The 12,560-nt window shown below is 40.9% G+C and overlaps 1 protein-coding gene across 2 annotated transcripts in view; it reads right to left on the bottom strand.

Moving 5' to 3' along the window:
• Nucleotides 1-12,100, bottom strand: part of ACSL5 (acyl-CoA synthetase long chain family member 5) — a 30,139-nt gene extending 18,039 nt beyond the window's left edge. The window contains exons 1-2 of one of the 2 annotated variants that reach the window (XM_042019320.1): nt 12,026-12,100; nt 2,380-2,581 (exon numbers count right to left, since the gene is read on the bottom strand). The gene's annotated coding sequence lies outside the window, so the exon portion shown is untranslated. Of the gene's footprint in view, nt 1-2,379; nt 2,586-12,025 lie in introns of both variants that reach the window. The other variant, XM_042019318.1, reaches the window with a different exon arrangement.
• Between the last annotated feature and the right edge of the window lie 460 nt (nt 12,101-12,560).

Genomic DNA, 12,560 nt, shown 5'->3' with positions numbered 1-12,560 from the left:
TTAACCTCAGATTTTAGAATTGTTTTCTCCACTTAGGAGTTTCCCCATCTGAAAGTTTTCCTATGCTGCATGATTTCAGACTAATCTGCTTAGCTAGACAAACCATAAAGCTGAGATGGACTTAACATAGCATGTACTTGCATCCAAAATGCAACCCGTACTGGACCTTGGCTTGCTAAAACACGTAGCCCCTACTAATTGCAATTGTTTTTATTGCTGCTGTAAACTTTATACTATTCAGCTAACTTACATGTAGTTGTGGAATTATTTAGCAATGTAGGTATCTTTTAGGGAAACGGGGGTTGATTCACTGATTTTCCTGTAAGCTGAAGATGAAAAAGAGTTAGCTTTCTCTTCATAAAACTCTTCTGCCTTTGGCTTTTCCTTCCCAGACCTGTTCCTGTGGAATTTAAGAGAAGCTATGAGCTTCAGCTTTAATAGTGCCTGTCAGGGTGCATTTGTGCTTAGAGAAAGGAGACAAGGTAAGGCTCCCAGCTCAGCCAGTTCCATTATCACCCGCTCTGTCTGCCTCTCTGAGCATTTTCTCCCTTCAGATATCTGGCCTCAGGGTGTTATTTTTCCAGGAGGAAGAGAAAAAGCAGTGAGTTTGCCCTGTCATTGGTATGCTGTTGGGTAGCAGTGCTGTGTATCTCAGGTGCATTGACCTTGCTGCAGGGTGGGAGAACATGCCCACAGCACTGTCCTACCCGGCCTGCCAGGAGCCCAGAATGTGGTGCAGAGCTCCACGAGCTGGTAAGGCTGAACTCTATTGCCTGGACTCAGTGGGTGTCACAGCTCCAACATAAACTGGATTAAAGGATGCACATAGGGAAGCTTCTCCTTAATGATCATTTCTGTTCAATGCTCATAAATTAGAATACAGCTGACACTCTTCCCCTGACACACATAACAAGTGACATGCAAATGTTGAGGCTTTTAGTTTTTCATAAATGATCTGAATAAACTTCAGATTTTTGAAAGGCACAGACCTTTTTTTTTGCTAGTAATTTTCTGTCAAAAAAAAGCAGAGTTGTGAATCTCAGCCTTTGCTTCTCTTTGTACGTGTATATAAAATGTACACCTGCATCCCTCATACCCATTAGCAAATTAAGATGAGCAGTAGGTAGGTTTTGTATATAGGGAGTTCAAATTGTTTCCCTTCTGTTGTCACTGTCAAAAACGTTTTGCATAGAGGTGAGCTGTTGTAACAAACCTTAAGGTCATGGCACAACATGAGCTTTTGTTACCCAAAGATGCCAAAAGAACCTTTCTACGTATAACAAATAGCAGAGGATGTAAATAAATGAAGAGGAAGCATTGGCTCCACGTACTGTTTTCTCTGTTGTCCCTTCAAAACTTGGATTTAAATTTCATGAGTCTGCGGGAGGTGTGAGCTCACTTGACTTGAATGATTTTTGAATTCCAGTTTGTTTTCTTAATGCTATAACAATAATAATTAATTACTGCTCTGCTCTGCTTTTCAAGGGCTGTGTCTGGCTTTGTAAAGCAGGATAACTGCACTGGAACTTAAATGATCTTCTCAGAGCACAAGTGGATTCCTCAGAAAAGGAGTTACGGATAGGATGATGGGCTTAGGACCTGGAAGAGTAGCATGCTTTTTTTGCCAGTTCTCTTGCTTGCAGCTTGATTTCAGGTTAATCTTTGTCTCCACCATCCTCTCCTTTGTTACAGCTGCAGCTCTGTACACAAGCAAGAGCTTGGAGAATGCTCCATCTCTATAGCTAGAACAAGCAGTTGTACCAAGGCAATGGCAGCAGCCATTCCCTATGATCTGGGCTTTTAAACCATTACAAAAGGCATTATAGCCAGTTTCCGTGTTCTTCGTTAGGGATTAAGCTAGGTTCTGTTGTAGTAAATGTTGCCAATAAGCTTGTGCATATAAATGATCTAGCATATTGCAAGCTTTACTGCTTGTGATGCTGTGGAAACAAATATTCTTATATTTTTGGAACCGGATTTAAACATTAGTCTGAATGGCAGTCTGGCCCTGCTACTTTATGCACTGTATCTTTAAGTAGGCATAACTAGCAAACTGATAAGAAAATGGCTTCAGCCTGGACTGTAGGGAGGTTTCCAGTTCCAGCCAGTCTACAGCAACAGAGAGTGTTCAGGTGGCTGCTCTCACTCAAGCTGTGATTTCCCTGTATGCCATCCCTGAGCCCAGACTTGCTTCTTTAATAACATGCAGCCAGTTATGCAGCTGTTGCCTTTAACAGCATGCAGGGTAATAAGAAGGGTGCATTGGATCCAGGTATTGCAGCAAATTGAGGTTATTATCCCACTTGCAGTACTTCTCTGCAGGAGCAGGAAGCCTAGTACTTGGGAAACATGGACTCTGATCAGGAGGGATTTGCTTACCTTCCTTCAGTGCTGGAGGAGGGTGGAGGGGCTGGTACAGCTTGCTTCCTTCTCTGCTTTACAACTCCCAAGGGGTGTTCTAGGGTTGGTTCTTCCCCAGCTCCAGTGGTGCTTCACCAGCTCCCGTGGCAGGACTAAGCCCCGAATCATCAGAGTGTGGCTTTAATAAACAGGTGACACTGCACCCAGGTAACCTTTGAACCTGCCTTGCAACAGGTTCAAAGGTAGAAAAAAAAATTATTCCTGATCAAATATAAAGAGCAATTTTGGCTGGTTAGAAATGTTAAACATACAAGTCTTGCACAACAGCTTTAGAAGAGAGCAGCGCATTGTGAAAACTAACCCCAGGCCTGTGAAAGCTGCAGTCTTGGGTTTTTCATGGGGCTCTCATTTACTACAAGTGTGCACAGGGCACTGAATAAGTCTTGCTCCACTGAGAAAAGGTGCCTCTTAGATTGCACTTCAAGCAAGCAAACATATTCCAATATTTTTCACCAGATGCTTTGTGTAGAGTCCTGTCCTTAACATGTCCAGCTGTTGAGACATGGGTTTGCCTTGCAGCTCTAGTGGTCTGTGAAGTAGACACTCCTTTGGGGTCAGAGCTCTCAGAGCATTTGGGATGTATGGGGGGCTGGTTGTCTCACCATGGTGCACCTTCCCTTTTGACTCTGTGCAGAGGTTAGTGCACTTGCTCGACTGCCAAGTAGGCCAAGCCTGTTTTATGAGAGGTTTTTTGTATTGATTTAAACAACTGTGGTTTTGTTTTGGTTTTTTTTTGCCTTCCTCTATCTCTGAAATGGGAATAAGAGAGCCTGTGCTTAATGCTGCTTGAGAAAGACAGTTTTGAGATAAGGTATGCAGGCTGGGCTGGCAGGTGGAGCTTCCCGGCTTTGCTTCCAAAGGCTGTGGATATGATCTTTGGAAGACGTTTTCTGCTCATGATGCAAGAGATAGGGCTAAATAGCAAAGTCCTTTCAGCACTCACTTATTAGAGAGCATCCAAAGGAGGGCAGCGAAGATGGTGAAAGGCCTTGAGGGGAAGCTGTAGGAGGAGCTGCTGAGGGTACTTGGTTTGTTCAGCCTGGAGAAGACGAGACTGAGGGGGAGAGCTCATCGCAGTTACAACTTCCTCATGAGGGGGAGAGGAGGGGCAGGCATCTCTTCTCTGTGGTGAGCAGTGACAGGACCCAAGGGAATGGCCTGAAGTTGTGTCCGGAGAGGTTTAGGTTGCCTATTAGACAGAGATTCTTCACCCAGAGGGTGGCTGGGCACTGGAACAGGCTCCTCAGTGAGGTGGTCATAGTGCCAATCCCCACAGAGTTTAAAGAGTGTTTGGACAATGATCTCAGGCACATGGTGTGACTTTTGGGAATGGTCCTGTGCAGGGTAAGGAGTTGGACTCGATGATCCTCATGGGTCCCCTCTAACTCAGCATATTCTGTGATTCTGTGACTGGTCAAGATAATAAAGCTTTTGTTCATCTAGGACTGGTTTTTCTGGTGCTGGAATTTGACTCCTGTACAATATCTGAAGAGTAAACTAATACTAACACTTTTCACTTAAGATCTTAAGTATTCTTAATTTGGATAAGGGAACCTGCCTGTATCAGTGGATATGAATAAAAGTGGAAGCACCTGTGCCAACACAGCAACCTAGACCTTCTGGTTGCAACCTCCTCATAGTTTTTAGAAAAGGTCAGTTTAAGGAGGATGAAAAAAAATGAATGGGAGAGTTTTCCAAGCTTGGTGCAAAGAGATGATACGAATGTGGAAGTCTCTTGGCTTCTGTCTGTGGTGCATCTTGCATGGGGGAAACAAAGCAGTTGATTCAATGCTGTTACAAGGTATGCAACAGATACTAATAATTAGTAGTTGGGCACGTCCCCATTCAGCCTAAGTAGATATTGCATCATCATCTCAAAAGAGCTGGAGTGACTGACACCATCTGTGGTTTTGGCTCCTAGATGTGTTTTATAAACCGATGGGGGTGGGGGAGGAAGGCGGGGAAGTGTAGCAGAGTCACTTGAGAAGGGAACAAAGCCAATTACCTGAGCTAGCTGTATGTGTAAAGCTGTAACTGCTTTTCCTTCTCCACCCTTTCTCTCTGGTACATAAAGTACATGACATTTTACCTCGTTTGAACAGCAAATTAATCCAAGTTGTGGTGTTTTGCCAGCTTTCACCTATATAGTTTCTTCCTGATGAATGAAAACTATTGATTAGTTCACTGTTAAAAACTGTTCTGGGAGACCTGAGCCACTTGGAGCAGTGAGTGTGTCATCCTTGAGTCTGGCATCCTGCTGAACTGCTAATGGTGGGTAACCTTTTTTCTGCTTGTTTTGAAAGCAGGTGTGAGAAAACACATTCACAAGTCCTGGAAGAAAATGGGCTATATTTTGTAGTGCAGCTCTGTCTGTGTACATCGTCTGTGTTCCTCGTTGTTTCCAAATGAGTGAAGCTGTAGTTTGTGATCTCAGTGGCCAAAGCACACAACCAATGACACAAAGTAACCTAGATCGGCTGTGCAAACATCACCTGTGTCCAAGTTCTGAAAAAGAGGAGCTCAAGGCAGACCCACACACATAGGGTTTTTATAATAAGATTGGGAAAATATTGTTTCAGTTAATGAGAATGGTAATTTTTCCCCAAAGACTTAATTATGAAGAAAATTGATGACAAATGCCATGATGAATTCTCTGTAGGTTAGCAGGGGCTCCATGAATTGTATCAGGATAGTCATTGTTGAAGTCTCTGAGCAGATTATGGCTCAAAATATTTATTCAAAGTATTAATTTTTGACAGAATTGTCTGCTTGCAAGGGGTTTTCAAGATGGTGAGAATACGATTTTTCCTTTGTTAATTTTTACAGGTGACAGAAAGCTCAATAGTTTCCCTCCTCTGTTTGGATCCATTATCTGTGCTGATCTAAAGTATCACTATTCAGATTAACACATCTTTCAAATGTAATCAATTCACTTGATTCTTGAATGATGAAGAAAGGGATCGAAAGGGACCACAAGTGAGCAAAAGAAATTGAAGAGTGTTTCTTCCAGCCTAGTTCTAGCTCCATTACTGAATGCAGGATTTAGAGGTATATTTTAGGTACCTGCCAATGAACATACAGCTGTGGGATATCCCTGAATGCTGCTTAAAAGTTATTCTTGCTGAGGTTGTGCAACCAGTCTGAGCTGTGAAAGAGTGGAGCTAAAGGTCATTACCACACAAAGCTGGAGTTTAATCACTTCCAGGTACCATATAAGAAGCCTTTTTTTTATTGGTCTTGTGAAATCTACTCAAATGCCATAGGCTGTTGAATGATGAACACGAAATAAACTCTAACCCTTCAGCCTAAATAGTTGCCCTGACATAGTAAAATTTGGTGCCAGGATATTATAAGTAATTTTTACTGTGTTAAAACATTTGTTGGAAAGGCATAGATGTGTCATTGAACTGTTTTAGCAATTAAGGAGGCTGCACATGTATTTGCAGTTGCTCTGTGGTGCCCAAGAACAGCTGCACACTACTTTTGTCGCAGGATGTGGCTGCTGCATAAAATTGGAGCATCTGAGTGAATTTGCTGCTTCCGTGTTACCATTGACAATCTTGTGTTCTTCATGCAAAGTTGAGTGGTGTGTGCCCATAAGTGTCTATGGTTTTAAAACCAGACAAAACAGAATGGTGAGATAACTGTAGGTGTTAAATACATACAAGTATGAACTGGTACTCTCTATGTTGTAGGAAAAAAAAAGCATCTGATTTCTATCTTGACCTGCTGATGCTAAGCATAACAACTGACAGATAATTCTACTGATTTTGACTGGAAACTTCTTAATATGTTATAGAGTGTGTTTACGTTGCTCTATTTGGGATCAGGATTTGTCCTCAAAAGACTAATAATTCTGAGCTCTGACACAAAATAAATATTTGGCATTGATCACTTCTGTTCAATCTGATAAGATGCATAGATGACCCAAGAACTGAAGCTACTAATTCATTTGCTCAGTAGTTTTTGAAGTCCATCTCTCTTACTCACACATTTACTTGAACATTGTGCTGTATTTAGCCTCCCTTACTGCCAGGATAAAATGTGGGCAGCATAAGCAGACATGAAAGCTTATGAACAGAGACTTTGACTATTGACCATTCAAACTGGAAGTGAGAAGATTCAGCAAATCTTTCCTGATGACTTTAGACTTTGACTCTTCATACTAATAAAAGGAAAAAGCTGATGTTCAAAGTGAGCAGTACCTGACGTGTAATATTTAAGATGAGGAAAGTTTAAAGACCACTTGGATTGCTTCTGTTATCAGTGCTGTAATTTCATTAGGCGATTTAATTCTTATTGAAACAACTGAATTACAATTTTTGGTTTTAAAATAACAAACTTTTGATGTTGCAGTGGTAAATACAATGGTTTGCTAAGATGTCTGTTACAGTCCTTTATGTGTTGTGTGTTGGACCTCATCTGTCCACCTGTGCTTAACCCACAGGATAAGTCTTGGCGTGTTGCTCTTGTTCTGATATTCTGAGGAGATCTGAGGTCCATCTCTAAATTAGAAACTCTCTAATACAGGGACTCTTTTTTTCCTTTCAGGCTGAGACAATGCCATTGATGTTGATTACCAATAATTATAAACCAATATAGGTTCAGCCTTTAAAATATGGCAGGTCTTCTACTTATACATCATTATAGAAACAATGCAGAGCATCTGTAATTTCTGAAATCTTTTCCCTCGATCTGTGCTTCAGCTCAAGCCTTGACTGAGTCAGCTTTGCCCCAATTAAAGACCAGGTTAAATATAAGAAGTTCAAGACTTGGCTTGTTGGGAGATGAGGTGTCCAATGCTTTTGTGATTTAATTCTATGGTTTTCATTACAAATTTAAAATTATTTAAAAGACCAATGAATTATGCTGTTTGATCAGTACTGGCATGGTCTTTAATTTCCACAGTATTATATGTATTTCTTTAGAAATCTGTGTAAACAGCCCACTGGAGCTAATTTTTAGGGTTTTGAGATCACTGTCATGCAAGATCACAAAAAGAAGCATTGCTTTGAACTGAGAATTTAGATTTTAATTAAGCTTCTCTTGTTGAAGTTGCTTATGTAATGATTAAGGCACTTGTATTTTGGTGCCTAAAAATAGGTACAGAAATGCAGAGACTGTTTCAATAGCACATGTGGGTTTTCAGGGTTGTACAGATAAAGAATTTTCAAATTCAATTTTGTTCCAAGCTACTGACCTTGAAAAAGCCATATTTTGGACTAAAAATACATCACTGTACATTGCAGTTTAGGAAAATACATTGAGGAAAAAAGGTAGTGATATTCAAATTCAGGCAACCAGTACTTCCTGTAACCCCTGGGTCATGTTTAGTAAGGGTTTGGAGCAAGGTGAGTAAATGACTTTATGTACCTAGTTCAGTACAATGTGATTCAGAATCAGTGTATGATGTATGGGTGTGTAAATGCTCCAATGCCCTTCTAAGGCATTTCCTCTTCAGTCACTGCAATCAACTTGCAAAAGGGATGGATCTGATGCTTTTTAGTTGCGATACAGCAGATATGATTGTCAAAAGGTACATTAGCCTGTGGGAAGTCATGACAAATCACTAAACAGATTTGTCATGGTGAGCACTTAAGTACAAACAGTTGAATTTCCATTGTGTTCAGTGTGACTTCTCATGTGTTTTAAAATTAGCATGTTTCCCTGATTTAAGTTGTTTTGGACAGAAAGGATCTGCAATAAATATATAACAAGAACAGGGATTTCTCCTGGGTTAGGATGGCAGCAAAAGTGTGTGCTTTTCTGTCCAGGAAGAGAATTTCTACCTGTGCTGTATTATACAGAATGTTACTTCTGGCTTAGATAGAGAGAGATGAACAACACTACCACTGAGGCAACCTCGCACTTCACTGCTAGTGGTACTTGCCTCATCCTCAATTACTCTTATACTGTATCACATATACCCAGTTGTTTTCCTTCCAGCTGAAGTGTGATAAACAATATATGATAAGCTGTAAGATCTGACCTGCCCTGGGTTGCAATATATATTGAGTCCAAACTTAGGATGCCATTGAAACAATTAAACCAAAATGTGCTGATTAATTAAGATTATTTAATTAATATCTGGTGAGACATGAAGTTGGAGCCAGCAGAATACAAAGAGGAATAAGAGGAAAGTGTAGGGTCTGAGGTACGGGTGTGCTGCTACTTGGTGACAGCATGTCTCATTGTGTCCTTCAGTGCCACTCCTGCCTGTCAGTGCTGCAATAGCTCTTGCTCTGGTGAACCTTGCCAATGCTTTGGTTCATGTGCCAGACACTTTCGAGCTTGTTGTGGCATCTCAAGCACCTCAGAATGCTTCCTACCGACATGGCAGCCAGAAGCTGGGCTCAGCTCTTCAGATTGCTGTCAATAGCCATTTCTGACCAGTTGTCCTTAGGTAACTTTATCCCAGCTTTTGTTTATGCTGAGTGTGTTTGCCATGCCAGGGAGTCTTCTGATGCCTTCACCTGTCAGGTTCACCAGGAGAATGTTTCATCCTTTTTGGACCAGGTTGCTTGAAGGCTGAGGTGGAGTATCTGTTTCTGGGGTTTGCTTGCTTCGCCCCTGCCAGTCCTGTGATTCTGGGGTTCTGGTATTTCAGAACAGAGCTTAGACCAGTGTCTCCCCAGCTTCAGCTGGCATGGGGGAAGGCTTTGCCTAATTTTTTACTCCGACTTGCATCTGTCTCCCTTGGTAAAACCCAGTTCAACTGCTACTTTCCCATAGATGCTGTGCTCTCTTTCCAGGCTTTTCTGGAGGAGTGCTTTGGCATAAGACTATTGCTCTGAGGAGTGAGGAGGATTTTGTCAGGGGCTCTGTGCCCTCTGGCATTGTTTCTTCTGCCTCTGAGCTCACAGGTTACTGCAGTGCATGCATCTCCCTTTCTCCCTCAGTAAAAAATTCTGAAATTCTTGTGACACCCCCATGCTCCTGCCAGTAGTTGCTAAAATGACATGAAACTTTGTGGCAACAAGCTGGGAAATTTGGCAGAGGAAGGAGATTGAAAATTGCTGCTTCTCTGTAAGTCTTTTGTGTAAGTTAACATAGTGTTAACACAGTTTTCCTGTAACTTCTCATCTGCTTGTGGTGAGAACTTCCGTTGATACAGATTGCTTTGTGCCTGTGCCAGACCTGGGAGCATATTCCTTCTGCTGTGAAGTTGGTACTTTCTGTTAGGAAATGGGAGGGAAGGAGGCTTGTTTTGTGATTATAAGAAGTGACAGAAGGGTAAGCACTTAACAGGAAACCCAGGCAAGTAGTGCTCTTCAGCTGTACTGAACTGAGTCAGCTTTTTTTTGCAGTCAGCTCTATCATTTTCTCTTATGAGTAGCTGATTTCTGTTCACACTGTTTCCCACAAAGCACTTTCTAGAAGACCTTAGTGCTATTTAGGAAGGAGATTTATTTGGTCTCTAGCAGTTTCAGAAAGTTGAATCCTATTTCACTTTGAGAATCTTTCAAACTTTAAAAAGCAAGAGAAGAGTTTTAGCTGAACAGAACTGCATTTTTTTTTTCTGAAGTGCTGAAGCACAATGTCTTAATTTCCAGCTGGGATTGGGTGTTTTGCAATATGATTTGCTGCAGTTGATACCAGCCTTGAGAAATACTTTAACTAGTCAGAGGTAGACTGTGTTTTCAGCCTCAGTCTTGTACATCCTGGGGTGACACTTCAGGCAGTGGCTCAGGCTGCCTTGAGTACCTTTTAAGCCTGAGGCAGCACTGCCAGGATTAATCTCTGTACCACGGGATGTTACTGTATTTGAGGCTGCTTGGAGCTCCTGAGTGTTGCCTCTTCTTTGGAACACAGCCTGCTCCTTTCTCAACCTTTCAAACACAACACCCACCATTGTATAGTTTGCCCCAAAACTGTGCTTTGAGCTTCTCTGGCAGTCTGCCCATAGCTTTAGATGAATTTGCTATGACTGCAGTCACAGCATTTTGACTCACTCTGTAGCAATCTAAAGAAGGTGCTTCCTGGTAGAGGTATGCAATGCAAATGCTAGAAAATATTCCTGCAATACATCTCTGTTTATAGCTGGTAGCATCCAACTTCAAATCTTCCTTGAGGAAATGATGGCATTTAAGCTGGGCTCATGTCTGTAGCATGCAAGGAAATCTGTCTCTCTGTTAGCAGGAGCATGCAATAAATGCTGTAAATACTGTAAATGTCAAATCAGTGTCATCAGTCATTAATTATGTAAGATCATTAATTATATGAGCATTAGGCAGCTGATTCTGAACAGCAGAGGAACATTTGAAGAGTGTTAAACTGTTCTGTCACTTTGTAAATACTAAAAACTGCTTGAATATAGTAAGCAGTATGTGCTCCATATGCTGTGTACACACTCCACAAAAAAGACTTGTTCTGTGGTAGCACCCTTTGTTGTCCTCTCCTGGCTGCTGACATCCCAAGTTTACTCATGTTTCAGCCCGTGGTGTGGAGTGCAGGTTATTGCCAGACTTCCTCTGGAGGTGCTGTCACATGCCACACTTCATTTTATACACCCACATATTGTTGTAAAACTTTGGTGTAAGTAATATCATTAATTATTCCATATTAGAGTAATAAATCCCAAACCCATCTTGTTGACCAAATGTAAGGAAAGTGTCCCATATTCCCATAGAGCAGGAACTACTACAGAAGGTGTTTGACTTCAGCTTCCCAATACAGCTGGAGGACAGCCCAAGGCTCTGGAGATCCTGACAAATGCTGGAAATGATGAGTCTTCCTTTTCTTTCTTTACTTCTATTTCATTCAAAAGTGGTGCACACTGGTGGTTTTAGGTTTTTTTAATTAAATTTTTGCAAGAAGACATATTAGGAAACACTTCTGTAACACCCAGATGGATTTCATCTCATTTGCATTCTCATCTCCAAATTTTGCAATCTGTGTTTGTTTAAAAAGAAAAAATTAATTTAAAAGAAAAAGTAAAAAAACCCCTTGTCTGAGGAGGTGTATCCAGGCAGCAGAGTTGGTGGCTTCACTTAGCTCTGTGTAGTCACTGGTGTAGTTAATATTCTTCATTACTCATTATTTGAAAAAATAGCATCCATGCTGTTGCTGGGATGCTCCTTTTTATCTTGTGGGTTGAAGTGCTATTTGCTTTCTTCCAGTCTTGCAGTAATTCTACATGCTCTTCAAACATACATATCACTATACATTCATTCATTATCTCACAGATTTCCATGAATCAAATAGTTGTCATAGAAGTTAAGAATTTAGAATTGTTATTTCTCCCATCTCCATCCCCTTTCTTTTTCTCATCTCCACCCCAGAAGTGCAAATGCACAAAGCTAGTGATCACACAGTAGCTGTTAGTCAAGACTGGGAAATGGAGCTAGATATTCTAGAGAGGATACTCCTCATACATAAAACCATAAAAATCTCCTAGCATCTTTTAATGAGCTTACTATGAAAGATCAAAACATGCATTGTGACACACAAGAGAGCAAAAGAGAACAATATAATTGAAGTCTTAGCTCTGTGGCAGCAGGGAGTTGTTAACATCAGCTAAGCACCTTTGCCCAAGAAATGGACAAAGCAAGCAACTTTTTAAAATTTTTTATTCTTTAGGTTATTTTTGTCTTAAGTCACTCACCTCTTTCAGTAGAATATCAGTTGTTGTTTCTGTGAACTCTTTAGCACTGCTGTTAGCTTCCTGCTCTTTGCTATTTGATCTGCTTACTCAACCATCTTTTATACTGTGACAGCTACACCCTCACGTAATAATAACTTGTTTTTATGCAGTGCATTCACCTCAGTGATTTACCCAGCCTACTCACAACCTTACAAACCTGAAAACACTGTTTTAATGGGACTCTGTCTATCCTTTAGTTGTCTAATCTGTTAGTGGTATTTTTTCTGTGATTACAAAATCACTTCCAGTATGGCTTCAAGGATCCATAGCAAATGGTATTGATTTACTATAGATCAATATGGTAAAGAATGTTAGTCTGAAATTGGTTTTTCCCATTAAATTGAAATGACTCACAAAAGAACTTGCCCAATGAATCCACTTTGACAGTAGTTTCCATATGCTTGTCAGACATTGAAACTTTTCTAATGCAGGTTCAGTGCCCATAATTAACAGAGAGTTTAAAATTGAAGAACTGAATTAGTTTTTCATCCTGAGC

Source organism: Corvus kubaryi, unplaced genomic scaffold (genome assembly GCF_017639235.1).
Source record: "Corvus kubaryi isolate FWS band 111438036 unplaced genomic scaffold, C.kubaryi_AGA036_p1.0 138, whole genome shotgun sequence".
NCBI lineage: Eukaryota > Metazoa > Chordata > Aves > Passeriformes > Corvidae > Corvus > Corvus kubaryi.
The sequence above is the reverse complement of the archived record's forward strand: the minus strand, read 5'-3'. Positions and strand labels throughout refer to the sequence as shown.